The sequence below is a fragment of the Lissotriton helveticus genome, chromosome 3_1, assembly GCF_964261635.1.
Source record: "Lissotriton helveticus chromosome 3_1, aLisHel1.1, whole genome shotgun sequence".
Classification (NCBI taxonomy): Eukaryota; Metazoa; Chordata; class Amphibia; order Caudata; family Salamandridae; genus Lissotriton; species Lissotriton helveticus.
The window spans coordinates 371,016,370-371,038,036 of NC_136061.1; the positions used below are offsets into that span (position 1 = coordinate 371,016,370).

General features: G+C 44.9%; 1 protein-coding gene and 1 pseudogene across 3 annotated transcripts in view; both read right to left on the bottom strand.

Moving 5' to 3' along the window:
• The window catches only part of NEK8 (NIMA related kinase 8), a 299,189-nt gene that overhangs the window by 69,822 nt on the left and 207,700 nt on the right, over positions 1 to 21,667 (bottom strand). The gene's annotated exons all lie outside the window — the stretch shown is intronic.
• LOC144825593 (28S ribosomal RNA) lies at positions 13,228 to 15,367 on the bottom strand (annotated as a pseudogene).

Sequence of the window (21,667 nt, forward strand, 5' to 3'; positions counted from 1 at the left end):
GGCTGGCTTCAGGAGAAGTTATAACGGGTCAGAGAAGGGAAGAATTACGAGGTAGGGGCGGATTCAATAAGGGAGTTAAGTCTATGTCAACCTCAAAGGCAAATTAGGGGCAGGGCGGGACCTGAGTTAGATGGAAGGATTGATCTATTTTGGTGATTTTATCCGAGAGGAAGTTAGCAATTTGCTCTGGTGGGCAGGGGGGCAGAGGATGTTTGTTTTCTAACAATGTTAAGCAGTTCTCTGGGCCTATTTGTGGCACGATCAAGTTGTGCTCGAAAGAAGGTTGCCTTTTCATTGAAAATAAGTTTATTGTAAGTTCTGAGGAGGGCAAGATGGGGGGGGGAGAGGGGTGTTGTCTCCATGTTCTTTCAGTCAGTCTAAGTGAGCGTCTTTAGTTATTGAGATTGGAATTGAACCAAGATTTGGAAGCAATTCTTCTTTGTTTTTTAGTTTAGGAGGGGCTATTTAGTCCAAGACATCCTTAACGGTCTTATTGAAATGTTCAGTGAGCTCATTGGCATGTTGGGAGAGAGGGATGAGAAGACGTTTTCCTTGGAGTTTGGACTCAAGTTCACCAGGGGGGATTTGTTTAAGATTTCTGGCCCATTTCATGGGTGTGAAATTTTTTGTAGGGGGAAGTAGGGTACTGGTTGCGATTTTAAACAGAATGAGGTGATGGTCCGACCAGTCAATGGGGATGATGTTGGAAAGGGAGGCCTAGTCATTGTTGGAAATGATGGCGTCGAGAGTGGCCCCTTTGGAATAGGTTGGATTATGACATAGTTGTTTAAGGTTGTTTATCTCTAAAAGGTTTATGAGGCGCATGACCGTGGGATCTTCAACATTATTACAGTGGATGTTAAAATCACCTAAGAAGAGATTTTTCGAGTTGGAAAGTGAGGATTGTGTAAGAAGGTAGAGGGTGGTAGATGTTATGTAGTCGAATGGGGGGAAGAGCTCTGCAGTGCATTTTGGCGTCAAGGTACTCAAAGGTTAAGTGGTCTGTGTTCTTTAAAAGGGTAAGTTGAAGTTCATTTTCATGGATTATAGCTAGTCCACCCCCTTTTCTGTCGGGTCTGTCTTTCCTAATGATAGAGTAACCGGGGTGGGGGGTGAGTAAGTCAAAGATAGCCGTCGAGTGGTCATTGAGCCAGGTTTCCGTAAGGAAGGCAATGTCAATAGCTTCGCTGAGGATGGTTTCAGATATTTCTGTTGCATGTCGGACTGCCGATCGGCAGTTCACAAGCATTCAGGAGAGGGGATTAGGGTTGTCTTTGGATGGATTGTAAGAGTGGATGGTGGTAAAATGAGCTGGGGGGCTGGGGGAGATGGGTGTGGAAGGGGTTCTGTTAGTTCTCACAATCACTGGTATGCTGGCTTAGGGGAGGGGATGATCAGTAGTCAAAGGTAGAGGTAGGTAGGAGTTGCATAAGTCAATAAGGGCGGAAGTGGAGAGGTAGCTCACAGCACGGAGAGGACTCTGTGTTCGGATGCATAGGGGCGTAGTTCTCCATCGGTTATGTTGGGAGATGTTTTGGAAGCAAGTACAGAAGGAATCAGTGTGATTGAGGAAGGTCCAAAGGAAAAAACGGTCGCAAACGGGCAGATTCTCATAATCTGCCCCTTTGCGACCGGTATTTTTAGGTCTCGCTGAACGAACGCATAAGAGTTGTTTTGCGAGAGTATAGTAAGTGGCTTTTAAAAATGCTCCCAAAGTCTGCAGGCGGATCGGGTACAGTGCATGTGCACTGGGCACGCGCACCATTTGTCCGCCTACAGCCTTTGGGAGCATTTTCGTGTCCGCTTTGATCTTCTCAGTGAGCCGCGCGGCCACTGACAACATCAAAGCGGCCGCGAAAGTGATCACACACACCAGTGATTACTGCTGTGCGCGCATCACTCGCGCACATGCACTGCAAGCTTGATCGCAATCACGTTCACTTTCGCGGCCCCGCATTTTTTTCACTTTCGCAGCCGCGCGTTTTTTTTTTCTTTGGGTGAGGGCTTGTTTTTGAAGGCTACGGAGCCCTTGAATGCCTTTTGTGTATTTTTCTTATCATGGCGCTCCTTAAGCTTGTTGCCATCTCAGTTCTCCTGTTCCTCAGACTTTCAATGCATGGACTATTTAGAGGACGAGAGGGAGGGGTCTCCAGATTTGGTTTCGCCCAGGGCTCTCACCGAGACAGGGCCAGCTCCGGTGGCACGCCATGAAACATGAGGGTCGCCTGCTCCAGACTGCTTCTTTCCCCACACTCCCGCGATACTCCGTGGCTTGCAATGCTATTTTGTCTATAGCTACATCTTGAAATGAAGTAGTTTGTTTTTTGGACGTTTTTTCGTATGGTTCCAGAAAAAAATGGAAACTTCATATGAAAATGGGGCCTTGCAGCATATTCTGTGTATTGTTTTTTAACTGTCTTTCTGATGAGTAGGTTGAGTGACCTGGTCACGGCGCGGCCTCCTCAGTCTTGGCACCGTTTTCATGGCGTCTTCCCTCCGCTCAGCCTGGAGTTTAGTTACAGACCTGGCCGGGCTCACGCCCGTATTGAAAGAGTCCAGTTTCTCCGGATCACCGGACCCCCGCTGCTCTTGTAAACGGATAGCAAGTCATTAATTAGGGAGTTTTTCAGTCCTTCCTCCGGCGTCAGACTTGACAGAGAGGAGCTGGCGATGTAGGGTTGGGGCGGTCTAGCCCAGCAGTGCTTTCTGCTGATGTTTTTATCACTCTTGTTTGAGAATTTGTCGAAAATCTGAAGCGTACAGAACCCGCCATGCTTCTCAGGAGCACTGGGGAGCCGCCTTCCATCGCCAGCTATCTACTTAGCGACACGTCAAGTGCGCTGAGGCCTCTGGGCGCCTTCAGTTCTTGTGCACCGAGGTTTTTTTTCAGGAGTGTCTTGTTCATTTACAAAGGCAGTTTGTTCCTTCCTTGCTGGACAATGACTTGAGGGGTTTAAACAAGTTTACTGGCTGGATGTGTGACGCCGAGCCATCCACTGAACAAAGAGCAGCAACGGTGGCACGGTAACCTTCAATGGAAATAGGAAACGTCAAAATCTTTAATTAAAATAGGAAATCGCTGTGGAATGATAACCATGTACCGTCCACTCCCATCTAAATCATTATATGTGTTGACGGCACCGAGATGACCTCATAGAGGATAGGCGGTCGTGATAAAATAGGACGAATTACAGTTTTTTTTCTTCCAGACTACATTAATGCAACTCTGTTGGTGACCTGATACATAACAGCAGCTTCAAGGTGTATTACAGAATAGCCTTTTTATTCCAGTTTAAAGACAAGCTGGTACCAAGTACCAGACACCAACATTCAGACACAGGGCATTTCAGCTTAGCTCACTCGATACAGGCACGCCAGAATACAACACACCGCCCTCCGTACACATCATTAAACATGCATGGTACGGCCACATCTCCCTTCATTCACAAAAGAAAAGGACAGTTAATCCAGCAGCCTCAGACTACACTGCAGGGCAAACCCTCACACAACCGAGATGATCGGTATATTAATATTAGAGGGACATAATCTATTCTGTTTATAATTCGACGTCGCAACCGCATTATTGATATTACTAAGGGCCTACTGTACAGGAACAGCATCAGCGCGTGCCTCCAAGCCCCACCATGACATAACTCCTGGGCATGCCCTTTCTCCCATGCTGAAGCGCGGCTCTAGATTAGTTACTTTTTGCACGAGCAGGAAAGGCAGAATACCGAATAATAGTGAAGCTACCTAAACTGTTGGTGGCGCAGTGAAGTCAGAAACTCTGACAACTTAGCAGGCACCCACGCGGGAACACGTCATGAAAAACTGTCCCCCTTCCTCCCCCCACACCCTAGCTGAGAATGCAATATGGTCTGACGAGCCCCAGCTCGAGCAGTGTCAGACATAGGTGGTCCCTGAGCAGGGCTCCCGGGGTGTGCATGCTCAGGGGTGACACTTGTCCTGTCGCCAGGGCGGGTGGTAATGCAAACAAATGCCAGGTTTCATAGATAGGACACACGTTTACAAAGGGAAGACAGACTAAGAACGGAGCACAGGTTTAGATAACTGATAATAGCTAAGCATGATGTAGTTGGGTAAATATAATTGCCATTTAAATACTTATTTTCTCTTTTACTTTTCTATGGTGAGAAATGTTCGTGTCACGAAGTAAGCCCACATAATGCATTTCCTAATGATGGGTAACGATTTCACTCACGCTTGTGTGCTCTTCTGTTGTATAGACTCGGTACAGTGTGTTCGTATTCCGTGTTTGTGAGTAGCTGCTGGTGTTTCTCTTTTAAGATGTTGATATTTTTGTCCGCACTGCGAGTCATTTCTGAATACAAAGAATACGTGCATTCCCGTGTGTGAAAGATAATGTGAATGAAGCGCGGTGTCAAGTGCACAAACTCGCCTTTACCAGTAGGTGCACGTGCGACCCGACCCTCGCCTACTCCATCCAGGCTGTTGACGCCACCACTTGCAGGCGAGCAGATACTGTTTGGAATACACCCATCCTCAGCCATTCATTATCACCTGCGCCACTCAGGGAATTCATTGTTAATTGGATCTCGTGAGGCGGAGCAGAAGACACAATTGTGGCCGCTTTGTTGTTCTCAGTGAGCCGCGTGGCCACTGAGAACATCAAAGCGGCCGCAAAAGTGATCACCATTTGCCACCCCCTCCCTTATCCCACTTCCCTTGTCTTGTCTAATCTTCTTCTAGAGGCATTTTCACGATTCTGACCTTGTGTTGGCATCAGCATGGACTGGAGGCTTTGTCTAACTCCCTATGTTTGTTTTCATGTGAGGGGAGCGCCTTTTACATGGGACTTTGCTCGCTCCTTCCTCTTCTGGAAGAGGAGGGTGTTGTGAACTAGCTCCGTGTGTTTCCTGGGGATTTTGCATCCCACTCCTGGTGGGACTTTAACTACTCCCTTCTCAAGGTCTTTTGTAGCTCTGCTTCCCTACTCTTTTGGAGGGAACTTTGCACCACTTCCTCTTCATTGGGTGCTTTTGCTCTTTACCCCTGTGTTCCTAAATGGGCTTCCCTCACCCCTTACTTTCCGGAGGTTCACTTTGTATCTCTATTTGTTTACTTAACTCTTTCCCTGCTTTCTAGGGGACTTTGTCTTGCTACCTACTTTGTCGAGTGATTTGGTTTGCTATCCTCTGTTTTGGTGGCCTGTGTCTCATTTTTCTGCGGGTCCTAGGCTCATGCCCTGTGTTTTTTAAAGTGTCTATTCTTTCATCCTGCTCTTCTTGGAGCTTTGTCTCTCTATCTCTACTCTTCTGTGGTTCTTTACTCTTGGTACTCCTTTGGTCCTTTACCTCTTCCATGATCAACTTGGCTAAGGCATTAATTTGCTTTTTTGGAACTTTGTCCTCAAACTTTTTTTTCTCGGCTATGCCCTTCTTCCTGATTTAGGGATTTACCATTCTTCATTCTTTAGAGGCTGCTTATCCAATCCATGTGTTATACCTCACTTAATCCACTTGTTGGAACTGGCACCTCAACCCCCCCCATTGGTGTAAGTCCTGGTTCATATTTGCACTATAAACTCCACATAGTGCCTGATCCCTAGCATTCATACAACCTCCACCTTGGTATGGTGTGTTGTCGGTCCAGAAGCACCTAACCAGGTCTGAAAACTGTGACTTTAAGCCGACAGTGACGTGAGTGAGGATTTTTTAATAATGTTCACTCTTATTCTGTTCCTTCAGACTGCTCTTCATTTGCTTTCCTTTGTGCTATGTAAACACATTGACCACAACACTCACATGGTAGTGTGTTCTTGGTCACTGAACATAGTGACAATTGTTCATGTGGTTTGTGTCGCATAAGGTGTGTGCTACATCTTTTTGATGTTATTTGTTAGTAGAATGGTGAGATTGTTTTCCGTTACAGAAATGAATTGTTATGTCAGTTTGTTTCTTTATTAGAAATTTAAAAACCAACAAAACAAGCCATATCATGCCTAGGGGTCATAAATGGATTCAAACTCAATCTGTGGCGAAGCACAGGATAGAACAAAAAAGATCGCCCTCACTCTATCTATCTATCTATCCCTATCTATCTATCTACATCTATCTACATCTATCTATCTATCCCCATCTATCTATCTATCTATCTATCTATCTATCTATCTATCTATCTATCTATCTATCTATCTATCTATCTATCTATCTGTCTGTCTGTCTCTCTATCTATCTATCTATCTCCCTCACTCTACCTATCTATCTATCCATCTATCTATCTTTCAATCTATCGCCCTCACTCTATCTCTCTATCTATCCATCGCCCTCCCTCTATCTATCTATCTACTATCGCCCTCACTCTATCTATCGCCCTCACTCTATCTATCTATCGCCCTCACTCACTCTATCTATTTATCTCCCTCACTCTATCTATCTATCTATCTATCTATCTCCCTCACTCTACCTATCTATCTATCTATCTATCTATCTATCTATCTATCTATCTATCTATCTATCTATCTATCTATCTATCTATCTTTCAATCTATCGCCCTCACTCTATCTCTCTATCTATCCATCGCCCTCCCTCTATCTATCTATCTACTATCGCCCTCACTCTATCTATCGCCCTCACTCTATCTATCGCCCTCACTCTATCTATCTATCGCCCTCACTCACTCTATCTATTTATCTCCCTCACTCTATCTATCTATCTATCTATTGCCCTCACTCTATCTATCAATCTATCTATCACCCTCTCTCTATCTATCTATCGCCCTCTATCTATCTATCTATCTATCTATCTATCTATCTATCTATCTATCTATCTATCTATCTATCTATCTATCTATCTATCTATCTATCTATCTATCTATCTATCTATCTATCTATCCATCTATCCATCTATCTATCTATCTACCTATCTATCTATCTATCTATCTATCTATCTATCTATCTATCTATCTATCTGCCTCACTCTATCTATCAATCTATCTATCTATCGGCCTCACTCTATCTATCAATCTATCTATCTATCGCCCTCACTCTATATATCTATCAATCTATCTATCAGCCTCACTCTATCTATCAATCTACCTATCTATCGCCCTCACTCTATCTATCGCCCTCACTCTATCTTGCTATCGGCCTCACTCTATCCATCTATCTATCTATTGCCCTCACTATCTATCTATCGCCCTCACTCTATCTATCTATCTATCTATCTATCTATCTATCTATCTATCTATCTATCTATCTATCTATCTATCTATCTATCTATCTATCTATCTATCGCCCTCACTCACTCACTCTATCTATTTATCTATTGCCCTCACTCTATCTGTCTATCTATCTATCGCCCTCACTCTATCTATCGCCATCACTCTATCTATCTATCGCCCTCACTCTATCTGTCTATCTATCTATCGCCCTCACTCTATCTGTCTATCTATCTATCGCCCTCTATCTATCTATCTATCGCCCTCACTCTATCTATCTATCGCCCTCACTCTATCTATCTATCTATCTATCTATCTATCTATCTATCTATCTATCTATCTATCTATCTATCTATCTATCTATCTATCTATCTATCTATCTATCTATCTATCTATCTATCCATCTATCTATCTATCTATCCATCTATCCATCTATCCATCTATCTTTTGGCCTCACTCTATCTTTCTATCTATCTATCTATCGCCCTCACTCTATCTGTCTATCTATCGCACTCACTCTATCTATCGCCATCACTCTATCTATCTATCTATCTATCTATCTATCTATCTATCTATCTATCTATCTATCTATCTATCTATCTATCTATCGATCGCCCTCACTCTATCCATCTATCGCCCTCTATCTATCTATCTATCTATCGCCCTCCCTCTATCTATCTATCGCCCTCCCTCTATCTATCTATCGCCCTCCCTCTATCTATCGCCCTCCCTCTATCTATCTATGGCCCTCACTCTATCTATCTATCGCACTCACTCTCTCTATTGCATCACCAAAGCATCACTCAGGGGCACCACAACATCACTATGCGCTAGCACAGCATCACTGAACGCCACAGCATCAATTGTCACCACAACATCACTCAGCACCACCACAGCATCAATCTGTGCAACCATTCAACAACAACTGGTTCAAATTTGTTCTCTCAATGTTTCAAGCTTTATTACTAATGTCACATAAAGATGTTAATATTTCACTTCTGTTCTTGGATTTTCGTCACAATAAAATACACTGAACATAATCTTCACAAAAGTTATTTACAAAAGTTTAAGCTATTGCCATTATAAATTACAATAACTTTTATTTAAGTATTAATTATTAAAAACAATTAAAAGCCATTGTTATTTGTAATATCAATACATCTAAGTCACGTAAATACAACACATATGGCATTACAAATGCTATAGGTGTCACATTTGCGAAAGTTAAAACTATTGGTATTGTAAATGACAAAGCTATTAATTTCGCTATTTTCAAAACCAACACATAAATAAAAAAATTGTCATTTACAATACCAATAGCTCAAACTTTCCTAATGCGAGACCTATTGCATTGCAAATGCTTGTTGCATTTGCGATGCATCATCCCAAATGCAAAAAAATCGCAATTTAAGGAATCTCTAAATTGCGATTCCTTAAATTGCGATTGCATTTAAGGAATCCCTTATTGGGATTCCTTAAATGCAATGCATTAAAGTAAAAAAAATTGCAATTTCGCTAATAGGAGTAGCAAATTACCATGAAGTTGAACTTCATGGTAATTTGCAAAAACTTTGAGAAATGCACTTTTCTGTATTTTTCAAAGTTTTATGTGGCGCACATACATGCCGTTAGGGCATGTGTGTGTGCAACATATGTGCACAGATCAATTTCAGGGGTGCAATAGGGTGTCATTTTGACACCCTTATACCTTTGAAATTGCATGAGCAATTTGCGAGTACCTACTGGTACTCACAAATTGCTCATGCAATCTCCAATTCATTCCTATGGGCCTGTAGGCCCATAGGAAGGATGCAGTTTGGAGAAGGAGAGATTGGTGCAGGGGGGGTACAGTAGAAAATTCCAGGTGTGGGGGCAGGGAAGTAGGAGAGAGGTCAGAGGTAGCAAGAGAGACTGGAGGTAATCGGTCGTTAGAGAGAGTGTGAGTTTGCAAGACGGCGTGTGCAGTTGAGATGTCTAGGGGAGGAAAGGTCAGAACCGGGGAGTGGGAGACAACATATGGGCATCAGGCAGTTGGGTTGAAGAAGGGTTTGGAACTAGTTTGGAGAGTTGGTAGGACAAAGTACTGAATTTGTGCTCAAAGAGGTTGAGGTGGTAATCAGAGTCTTGAATGAGGATATTACCAGTTGTTAATATGGAAATGTCAATTTCACTGAAAAAAGCTGGGGATGGGATAGAAGCCAATTTGAATCCATAAGGAATTTTGCTTGATTTGGTGACTGTAAGGTGTAGAAGGAAAATGTTTTTCCATTTGGAGGGGCGTTTGGAGTAGAAAATTTAGTTTGTTTTTATATGGGACGAGAGTCTGTGGTAGGTGTCAACTATTACATTTTTCAGGGTGACGAATCAATAATTTACGTTTAAAAATGTTCTTGGCGTTTTTAGAAAGATCGGAAGGGTATAAGATGTTCCATGAGTTGGGGTCATGTCTGGAGAGAGCAGGGTCCGGAGGAGTGAGGAGAGGGTTGGAGGGGGACCTGTTGGGTTGTAAGATGAAGACTGGGGGCACGAAAAAGAGGGGGAGAGATGTAAAGAAAAAAGAAGAAGGGAGTGAAAACCTAGTGGGGAAATAGTAAGAGTGAGAGGGGAGTCAGTGTTAGGGGGGGAAGAGTGGTGATTTTGTCAGAGTAATAAACAGTTAAGAAAAATTACAATGAGAGAATATCAATATTGTGAAACCAGGACATATTCGCAAATTACAATGAGAGAACATCAATATTGTAAACCAGGACATATTCGGACGCTTGTTGGGGCAGGGGGTAAAGCAGAAAGAGAGAGGATAGTAGATATAAGAGGGGGGTGAATACTGTAGGTGAAATTACTTAGGGAGAGAGGAGAGAACCAAATGAGGTGGAAAGAGGGGGTAATGAGTCAAAGTAATAGATAGTAGAGAATATCAAAATAAGAGAACAACAAAATTACAATGTTAGAGAAACTTAAGAGTTCACTGGAGCATCCGTGGAAGTTGTATGAAAGATAACTGAGATAAATTATCTGAAAGTTATTTAACAAAGGAACATGGTATTTTGGATGGACAAGGGGGATAGATATTCATGAGGGCAATAGTACCATCTGGAGTGCTCCCACAGTACTGTTACATAGTATCGGTTATTGCTGTGAGGTTTGATAATGGACTTGATCGTGCTCTACAAATATAGTTAGCTTTGTTCGAGGGAAAGGCTCCTACTTTGCGGCCATAATGGTACACAGGTCAAGTGTTTTAAGGGGGGGCTTGGGTCAGCACAAAATAGGTCCTTCAATGTTGGCAACAAGGAATGCGGTCAAAAGTCAGCAACACGATAAAGTCATGTAAGGCCAGGGAGCCACCGCAAGTGAGGGAAAAAAACAAGTCTGGGGATGAAGCAAGGTGAAGAACCAGGATTAAAATCCAGACTTTCGGAGGCCAGATCAAGAGGACAAAGATCCAGAGGCTGCGGGGTGGTTCATGTAGATCCTCGTAATTTCTAGGAAAGTTCAGTAGAAGGCATATTGGAAGAGCAAAGAGGCAGCCAGTGTAGGATGCGGGTTGCGCAGTGCTACGGTGCAGATACAGGTTCCGGTAATCCCTAGGCAGTTCAAACGCATGAGGGTGCCCTGAGCAGCCGGATTAAGCCTCAGTAAGCCATCTCACTGGGGGGAACCAGAAGCAAACAGCGGGAAAGAAACATAGTCAGGGGTAAGGTAGCCACCCAGGAACCAGACAAGGCTGCTGGCAATACGGGGTGAAGGTACCGGATGAAGTTGGAAAATAGAAGGGCCCCTGCACGACCCAAACACACGTTAGACAGGCTGTGGGCAGTACGGCGTCAGGGCATGGACCTGGATTCAAGTGGTCCGGAAGCAGCTGGGACCCGAGGGCCACAACACCGCCCACACAAACGATAGACAGGCTAGGTACGGACCTGGTTGTCGGGTTCCGGAAGTAGCTGGAAAACAGAAGGCCTCAACAAGACCAGAGTGAACGCTAGTCTGTGGGATCACTGGAGGTCAGGTCGTCACCATCTTGGGGGAACTCGGCAGGTGGATCGTTGGTCGGGTGACTTAGCGGGAGGGACATCAGCGACTTAGGAGGAGGGAGGTCAGTAGGGCAACTACAGCTGGATGATCGTAGGGCAGGTGACATAGTAACCACTCATCATGGACTCACTGGGGGACCCAATTGTTCGCCACCCTGAGGAGCGATAGTTTGGGAGGATCGTCAGTCGGGCAAATGAGGCAGCCACAGGGTCAGAGAGGCCGAGGGCTGCTCGGCGGCAGGGCCTAGATCCGGCCCCAGAGCACCGGCGGCAGCTCGAGAGGAAAACAGAAAGGCCCCAACAAGGCCAAAACACACGGTAGACTGTGGCCTCACTGGGGAGTCAGGTCGTCACCATCTTGGAGGGAACTCGGAAGGCCACCAACACAGCCAAAACAAGCGTTAGACTGTGGCCTCTCTGGGGAGTCAGTTTGTCAACATTTTGAGGGGTACTCAGAAGGGGGATCGTTGGTCGGGAAACTCAGAGGGAAGTTGGTCGGGCGGGTGAGATAGAAAGCACTCACCGTGGCCTCACTCGGGGACCTAGTCATCTGCCATCTTGTGGAGTAAATTTAGGAGAATCGTCGCCAACTTGAGGAGCAAATTTGGGAGGGTCGTCGATCGAGCAAACGAGGCAGCCAGAGGACCAGAGAGGCCGAGGGCTGCACGGTGGTAGAGAGCAAATCTGGCACTAGAGCTCTGGCGGCAGCTCGAGTGAAACCCCAAACGGCAAGCCAACACTGGTTAGTAGCCCCAAACAGGGGGGGACCGGGGCACACCCCACTTTGGGCCCATTCAGCGTCAGCAGCATTGTGGAGGAAAAGGAGACAAGGCGAAGCACACCCTTCCCAGAGAAAATTAGTCCAGCAAGAGAGCGGCATGTCCGATGGTGGAACAGCACAGCATCGATATGTCTGGGGGTGGAGGAGTTGTTTCATGTCCAGCTCGGAGGGCTTAATTCTGGTGATGAGCGTCAAGGCAGACGAGGTGAGGAACGTCGGGTCCTTGGAGATCATTCCTGAAGGTAAAACACGTTGCAATAGTAAATCCAATGTTAAAGGGAGTTAGATGCAGGAAGTTTGTAGGCGGATGGGCAGGTAACCATGGGGATATCTACCGATTTTGTAATCCCCAACTCGGGAGCTCCAGGTAAGAGCTCCTACTCGGTGGCCATCTTGTGACTTGGTTGAGTTACTCCTAGTGTTTACTAGCGCTTAATTGACTTTCTTCACTTTGACTTTCAGCGCACTGGGCAACAATCATATCATGTCAACACCCACCTCAGGCCTTCGAGATGCTTTGTTTTAATAAGGGCTTATAGATTTTAATACTATTTTTATGCTAATAAGGTTTTTATTGTATTTATGGTATTTATTTTTTTGACATTTCCATCTGTATTTATCCACATTCATATTGTACTAATTTTATCTGTATTTTCCCATATTTATTTTGAGAAAAAATTAAGCTGAAACTAGTATATTTCCACATTTTTCTAACCGATACATGTACACTCTTACTTGAATTCCTGATAGGTTTCAATGATATAAACACCAACAGATGATAAATCACAGTACTTAAATGAAAACATGCACATTTTAGTAACAACCTTGTGCATATCTACTACTTTCTAAACATCAAACTTTTTTGACCCTCACACCTATCACTTTTGCACAGCTATTGGCCTAGCAGTCATGATTGACCGCATTTAGAATCACTCAAAAAACAATCTAATTTACGTTTTTATCCACATTTAAAAATAAATACAGACAGGAAACCAAATGTTTTGTGTCTGTATTTATCTGTGAAAATCCACTGGTGGGGCCCGGCTTGCATCCAGAGTTGCCACCTCCGGGAGGGCAACACCTCATCCAGCCATAGTGCATGTCTAGCCCCGCTTCGCACCCTAACCCGACTGACTCAGCACTTAGAGCCAATCCTAATCCCAAAGTTACAGATCTGCCTTGCTAACTTCCCTTACATACATTGTTACAACATGCCAGAGGCTGTTCATCTTGGAGATCCTCTGCGGATATGGGTAAGGCCGGGTGTGAGATTGATACCATTTCTCCTGGAAGGTCAAGGACCAGTGAGAGCTTACTGGATGAAGCTGGAACCGCAATGTTTTCAAGGCTTGGGCCCCTCGCTCGGGGTCAACCCATTCCAGGGCACCCTGCTTTTTACAAAGAAAAGAAAACTCTTGTCTGGGGCTCCAGCCAGCTTCTCTAGGATCGTTTTTGTTACCACCCTGGACACCACAAGGGCATCCATCTCTGCCACTCCAGGTTTGGGGATCTTAAACAGACTCCCATTCGATCGGCTGAGGGCAAAGGAGGCCATCGCCCGTCCCGTCTGAAAGGTGCTCGTCGATCTCTTAGGACTGACTGACCCACGTTAGCCTGCTAGTCACATGAAACCCTTTTCCACTTTGGCCTTCGAAGTTCTTTGTTTGCTACTACCACTGAGATCTGCACCTGCGACGGAACCACCCAATACATTGCCCTGGGCTTCCATACACACTGCAACATCCCCCCTACTTGTCCTGCTTAGCCCCCATGGATCTCAGAGCCAGTGACAGCCAGGTATGGGCCTGACGCTCCAGCGGCATACATTTTCAGGACTAGTTGATTTGGCAAGTGAGTTGTTACATACGCTCCTTAGCAGATTCCAACTTCCATGGCCACCGTCCTACTTTTCTAGGGTGTGATGAGCATCGGCATCAGTTGCCTTAACGCGACATTTAGTTTATCCTGCAATGCCAGTTCTGCTTATTAAAAGTGGCCCACTAGAAACTCGAATTTGATGCCCAGCCCCACGCCAGTGAGCTGGGCTTCTTACTCATTTAAAGTATGAGAATAGGTTGAGATCGTTTTGGCCTCTAATCATTTATTTTAACAGATATAATTGGGGTTTATGAGCGCCAGCTATCCTGAGGTAAACTACAGAGGTAATCAGCAATCACATGGTTTGATTAGTCTTTCGTCCCTACACCCAGGTAGAAAGATCGATTTGCACATCAGGACTGCTACAGACCTTCTCCAGAGTTTCCTCTGACTTCGCTCTGCCCAGGTATAGTTCACCATCTTTCGAGTCCTTTCACAGACACTCATGCTCCTACTCCATGACAGCGAGAAAGACAGGCAGGTGCTGCGCCGGTAGCAAGGACACGGAAGGATTCCACCTCAGCTGGTGTGCACCAGCCCTCACCTGCATTGCGCCAGAGAGTTTCGATCGGCCCTCCGACTCGCATATGGGTTAGACTCCTTGGTCTGTATTTCAAGACGGGTCAGGTGGGTAACTGACATCACCTCAGACCCCTGGTGCCCAGAGTGGGCCTCCTCACCTAGCGGTGCAATGCAGTCAGGGCTCACTGTGTACAATCTGCCCCAGTCAAATGTCAAGCTGGGAGCGGGGGACCTGTTCTCCTTCCCTACCATAGCACACCCCAAGAGGGGCTGGGGAGGTTTCTGTAGGAGGGCGAGGAGGCGGTCAAATCTCCCTCAGCCACACAGACACGTCAAAATTGCTGTCAGGGCAGATGTAACCTATCTAGCAGAGAGCCACTTGCTATCCCAAAGCCTTACCAGCCTAACCAGAACCAGTTTTGGTGCCCCACCGTGGAGGAAATACACTGAGGGGATCAGGTGTACCCAGGCATTGATCCCACTGAGGGGATCATCTCTCCTGGGTGACCAACCTTCCCACCGTATTGAATCTTACAGCCGGACTAAAAGGACTCCATCTGTTTACCTCTTGACAGTTTCACGTCCTTTTAAACTCTCTCTTCACAGTTCTTTTCAACTTTCCCTCATGGTACTTGGCTATCAGTCTCGCGTCCATATTTCGCCTTACATGGAGTTTTTCACCCACTTTGGCAGCATTCCCAAGAAACCCGACTCCAGGAAGACCCAATCCCGGCACCCCCGGAGCCACTACTGCATTAACACCATCCACTGGGTGAACCTCGACCAAAAGGACTTGGGCCCACTGGGTGATACTGGGGAGTCAGCCTTCTGTGCACTACATTTCCTGGAGCCGCTGCTGGGTGGAGATTCAGCGATGTGCTCTTTCCTCTTCACTAGCAGTTACTATATGGTTGCACCTAGACTTCTGAAAAAGGATATCGCTTACCCTTGAAGGGGACAGGGACTCTAATACATCGGTTCTCTGAGCCCATGCTGCTTGTCAGGAAAGGGGCTGCTGGGAGGGACCTGAATGAGCTCCAAACGGGGCCCACGGCTGATGGCTTCCAACCCAGGGCCTGCCATAGCTATGACCCAGGGCCCAGTCAAAGCTTTTTGTCCCAGGCAAGCAGGGGAGGGCTCCCCTGGCATGTGGGACCATGTCCCGGGCACTTTGGAACACAGCAGCCTGGAGAAAGAAGCTCAGGGCTCTGAGGCTTTCACCCCAGAGCCAAGCAGGGCTCTGACTCTGGCCCGGTCAGAGCTTATGAACACAGACAAACAGGAGAGACCTTCGAGGGCCTGCGGGCCGGAGTCCTGTGCTGTGCACTTTGCGATACACAGCCTGGAGAAAGAATACAACCCAGGATCTGCCAGCGCTCGAACCCAGAGCCCAGTCAGAGCTTTTTGTATCCCGGACTAGCAGTTTTGGAGTAGGGGAAACAGAGAGCACAGACGTCATGTAATAGCGCATCGCCAGACGTTCATAATTTAAAAAGAGAATTTAGCCTGATCCATATCAAAATGCATTGTGACATTGATTAATCCCACCCAAAGCCATAAGGCAATCTTCGTTTGATGCCATTCGGTATAAACCGATATTGAGTAATCACTCAACAGGAACAGATAGAACATCTGTGGAGAGGTTGGAAGACTCCTTCATAGCTTCCCTATAAGGTGTACCGGTAGCTGAATCTCAATAATAACCATATAGTGGCCTGAAAAGAAGATTTTAAGGAAAGTCATCGCATATCCAGGATAGAGATATCTTATATCTCAAACTGCTCGAGGATAGTGTCATCTATACACCTATGAGTAAGCACTGTGACGGAGTCCTGACGAAGGCCTACCCGAAACACGTTTTTTGTCAACAAGCCGCCAGTCTCTGTGCATTAAGTTATTTGTGATTTAATGGGTTTTTAATATACACTTCCTTTGACCAAAGTAGGAAATTGAAAGAAAAAATGATGTGTGTCTAAATGAATTGAAATTATGACAATATCGCTATTTGGAATACAAAGTCATGAATCCATTTGAAATGTGTCTACTGTCTAAGGAAGAGAATACATGTGGTTTATAGAACATCATTTAGATTGTAAATTTATTTATCTTTGTCTACACATTATTTATAAAAAGAAAAAATTCTATAGAAAAAAGATATAAGAATATTAAAAAGAAAATAATAAACTGTTTATACTTATTGTGTATTAGCATGTGTGTTTTCAATGTATACAGGGCAGGAGTCTTCCATCCCAGGGCCTGCCTGAGCTCTGGTCCGGTGACTGGTCAGAGCTTTGTATCCAGAACAATTAGGGGAAACCTCCCCCAGCCTGCGGTCCCTCGTTAGTGGTACTCTGAGACACGGCAGGCAGAGGAAGGGAGCTCAAGGCCATGGTCTACCATCCCAGGGCCCTCCAGATTCTGAATATATATATATATATCATGTGATCAAGACTGTGGATACAGTCGAAACGCGTCATAACGCGTCATGGCGGCATGCTGAGCTTTAATCTGCACGAATAAAGACACCTTTGTTTTGGCATCAGAATCAGGCTCCACTCTTCTTCATTTCTCCAGTTTGAACTAATAATTGGTGGCGCCGTGGGCGTCTGGCGAGTTTTTGTTCATATATATATATATATATATATATATATATATATATATACTCTGACCGCGCCCAAGGACAGAGTCCCGGCAGGCACTGAAGTGGAAGCCGCAGGCCATGGGCTGCCTTTTCCAGCCTGCTGTGTCGCAAAGTGTATGGGATGAGGTTCCGAAGGACCGGTGAGGTCGCTCCTCCTGGGGGGCAAGTCTGCCATCTGTATCTCTGCATCTCTGCTGTGGGGGGAGCCAGCTGTGCGTTAACTTGGGGGCACTGGACGCAGTGACCATACAATGGATGTCAGCGCAGGGCTGTGATCCTGTGTCAGGGGAGGGGCTGCCAGGAGAGATAGCTCTGCTGTCAGAGGCTGGAGCCCGAGTGGTGCCAGGGCCTGCACTGGAAGAGTCCGGGAGTGAGCACAGGAGCGGGTAATAGAGACACTTTCACAAACCCCAGATGTGTACATGGCGTCAAAAGGGTCAATATAGCTTTAGTGGTGGTACAGGAGTCCAAAGGCAAGAGAGACATTGTATTGCCTTGTGGCTGTAAACAAAGGAGATGGGAGGTATGAGGGAGACATTTAAATTCATCAGTATAGCTGAGGTAGCGGTACAAGAGTCTAAATGTAAGAGAGGCATTCTGTTGCCTCTTGATGTGCACGCGGGGACTAGATGCTTTACTGGCGGCCACAAAAAAAGTCCCCAGAGTGGCATCTTCTGTCCGTCCGCGTGTACATTTGGAATCCGTATTGATTCCAAAAGGCCCTCGCATGGCGAAAGCAGCGCATGCTTGATGCTAACGCCAGGCGTGACCTAAAAATCTACACGGTCGGATTCTGGTACAGTTAATTACTTCCTGCACGCTGAGTTAAATTCCCAAATGTCAGCACATGTCACTGCCGTTACTTTGAACTCAGAGATAGACTGGTCAAATTCCCTTTTCTCTCAATTATACCAAAATGCCAAGGAGAGAGGATGTAGTGGTTCTGACTGTCACACTAGCTTCTATTCATTTACAGCTCACTACCGCCCACTACACAGTTTCTCTACTTTAGATGGCCAGCATAGCTAGGTGTTCCTCGCCATTATTACAATTACAATTCTTAAAATAACTTGCCAAAAGCGACCGACCGAGTAAACCAGCCAATTCAGCATCGATAGAACATAGATGAAATAGAACTCCTCCTCTCTAAGACCACAACTGTCATAATTTCTAACTTTTAAATGTTTTTCAAAAGAGAAAAGACCTGTCGTTTAACTTTTTCAAATATATTGCTAATACACTGTGGTTTATTTGATTTCTGCTGCTTGCACATATGAAGAGACAAATGTAAAATTCACAATGGACTGTCATTGTGCGTGCACATCAAAGGCAAGAAGCCGGGGATATCCTTCACCTCACCAACATAGTTTTACAGCCTCTCCTGAGCCCTGTGTTTATGGCCTGACAAATGGCTTGCAGCTTGAATAGTAAAACTGGTTTGCTCTACCAAAAGCAGGCTCTTTTGCCCCTTCCAAATGCAAGCATTATATGCAAGTCATTTTGTCAGTATATAAACAAAAGCATGGGGCTACCTGCTAACAGATCAGAAGGCCTTGGTCTGTATTTTGCTCTGCTGCAGAATAATCTTTGGGAAAGGAAATCCCTGGAGGACCCAGTTGCCTTTGATCATGCACAATAGCCTGCCCTTGTGACCAGGCCAGGGGTGCTGCTGGTCATGATGGCTTTGCTGGTCCACTACATCATCCACACTAGTTCCACCATTTACAATGTTGAAAATGATCTAGTGGACCAGAAATAAGAGCTAACTGAGATCCATCAGGATGGGAGTGAGGTGACCATATTTCTTACCCCCTGAATAATACATGAAGTGCCTTGTACAGTGCCTTTTACGGTATTTGTCTTGCTGTCTCATTGTGCCCAGTCTGACAAATAACAATAACTTGTATTTCTTTAGTAGTTTAATTTGTAAACGTCTTCAATAAATAAAGAAATCTGTGAGGTGCTAAGCTTTGTTATCTTAAAGTCAGTTATGACGTTCTCTAGTTACAGAACTGGACAGCTATGTCATTATCATATTAAATGTATTTATTGACGTCATAACTAGACTGAAGAAAACGTCAGTCAAGTTCATATAAAGACCATATCATATGTACGTTAGTTTTATAGTTAAAGTGAAAATGTTAAAAAATTCCACACTTTCATAATGTTTTATAAACCTTCTTGCTTTCTCACATTTGTTTAAAGAGCACCATTTGCTAATTCCATCCTCAACTTTTATACCCCACCACTTTCAAAGGTCACCAGCCGCCAATGTTTCAGGATTTCCATCTCAGTTTTCCTTTTGGACACCTCTTCATCTGCATGGGTGCCAAAAAGCGCATAAGCTGAGAAAGGTAAGTTTAGAACCCGGTGTTGAGCCTCTGGTTTAAGGCCAGGTAATCTAAGCCACGATGATATGTGGGCATAGACGCCATGATAGTATCTATGAGCAGCCAGGTCTGATGCATCCACTGCTGCGCTTATAATCTGGTTAGATATTAAGCCACCTTCATTTAAAATCTCTTAAAAATCTTGTCTGTCTTGCTTTGGCAGTTTATCAGTAAACCTCTTCAGTGAATCCCAGAGAGACTTATCGTTCCTCCCCAACAAAGCAGAAGCACTTCCCAACTTCATAGTTGAGGCTGATGTTCCACACATCTTTTTTACCAAAGCATCCACTTGCTTGCTTTACTTATCGGGTGGGCGGAAAGAAGACAAACAAACAGTGTCAGGAAGAGGATTCGATTGGAGAGATAATGGTTCCTGGTCAGGAGGTTTATACTGCTTTAGAAGTCGACATGGAGCAGACTTCAACTATGCGAGCATTAGAAATAATTGCATCGCAGGCTCCAAAAGACCAGGAACCAGAGGAAGTAGTGGTTGTTTAACCAATCTGTGATGCAGAGTCTCAAAGATCACAGAAGACAATGTTGTGGTTATAGTGATGTCAATGCTTAACTTCATTGCTCCTCTTATTACGTAATTGAAGGTAAGGAGATCATCCACAGGTGAACCTCTTGCAGGAGGTGTGACTTTTAGAGTAGGAAAGTAATCTCTGACTGAAGAGAGAGAAGTCAGATACCAAGATGGAGATTTCCTTCTTCATTGTCTAGATCTGGCGCCGTGCGACCTTCTAGATCTTGATGTGGATCTCGTTATTGATGTTACCTTAGATCTGGAGTGGTGACGCAATGAATTCCTAGTACTTTGAGGAGACTTATGTGCCATAGGTGGACGATGCAAGCTAATTTATGATCTTGTCGGAGTCACGGGGCACAGATGATGAACCTGGAGAGAATTGAGGAGATGCTGACCCTCTAGAGATTGTGTACCTGAAATGAAAATCTCAGGTGTGACTCTTGAAGGCGAATATGTCTGAGAATAATCAAAGTCCGAAGAATGGGACACAGGTTTATGTTGTAGACTTTACAGTCAGCATGGTGAAATATTCAAAAGCGATCCTGATCTGGCCGTAGATGTAGAGAGAGGCCTAGATTCAGCTCTCAACGTCGACTGTGGTTTTCCACTTTGCGGGACAGCAAATGTTTTTCTTTGGACTTCAACAGGGGCTTTGCTACTGTGTGTGACATTAAATGCTTTTCCCTCAACGTCAACGGGATCTTCTACGCTGGCTTCAACGGCGATACCTGCTTCTTCAATGTGTGATGTACTCTAGCCTTCAAGGGGGTCTTGACGTCAATGTAAGTTTTGACAGCGAATATTGAGGGTGCTTCGACTGTCAAGTGGTGACTTGACACCACCTTTGATGGTGTCTTCATCAGCGTACCTGTCAACGGTGAGCAAAACAGTAAATGCTCCATCCTCTTAGCCATGCTTCTCAACATCGATCAGGAACATCTCCTTTTTGATAATGGTGTCTTTCACAAGATCTTCCTCTGCGGTAGTCCCTGGGGCGAGAGGAGGGTTCTTTGAAAGAAAAGTGATCTTCCCCAGGGCCTCTTGAAGAAGCAGGTATTCCTCTCTCTTGAAGCCATGTAGTCTAATTTTCTCTCTGGCTTTCAGAGTGCATCTGGAGAACTTCTGGCAATGACCACAAATCTCAGGATGATGGGACTCCGGCAGGCAAACAATGCAGACACAGTGAGGGTCTGTCTGAGCCTTTTTCTTCCTACAAGAAGGGCAAGTCACAAAAAGTGAAGACATTCTTGACAGAAAATAAGTATTCCTCGAAAAAAAAAAAGGTTCTCTGCACCTAACATCCTGAAAATGCCAAATGATGTGAAAATTGAAAGATTTTGGAAAGATTTTCCTGACTAAATTGCGAAAAAGGCAGAGCTCAGTGCTCTAGGATCCTTACTGGAGGAGCCGGAAAAAATAACTGAGCCAACTGTCACCTGTGAGGCATGATGGGATACAAGGGGTACTGAGAGGTTCTTAAATGCACAGTGCCAATTTCGTCTACTATTCTTTCTATGCAACAGCCTATGAGCTAACAGAGGTTTGGTATTCCCTTTCCTTTAAAAAAAAAAAAAAGAATTGTGAAATATTTTCTATAGTCTTTTTTTTAATTATATATACCTATGTGAGTGGATTCTTTAAAAAAAAAACTCAATCTAATCTGGCCATTTGTAGCCTCTCTTTAGGCTGTAT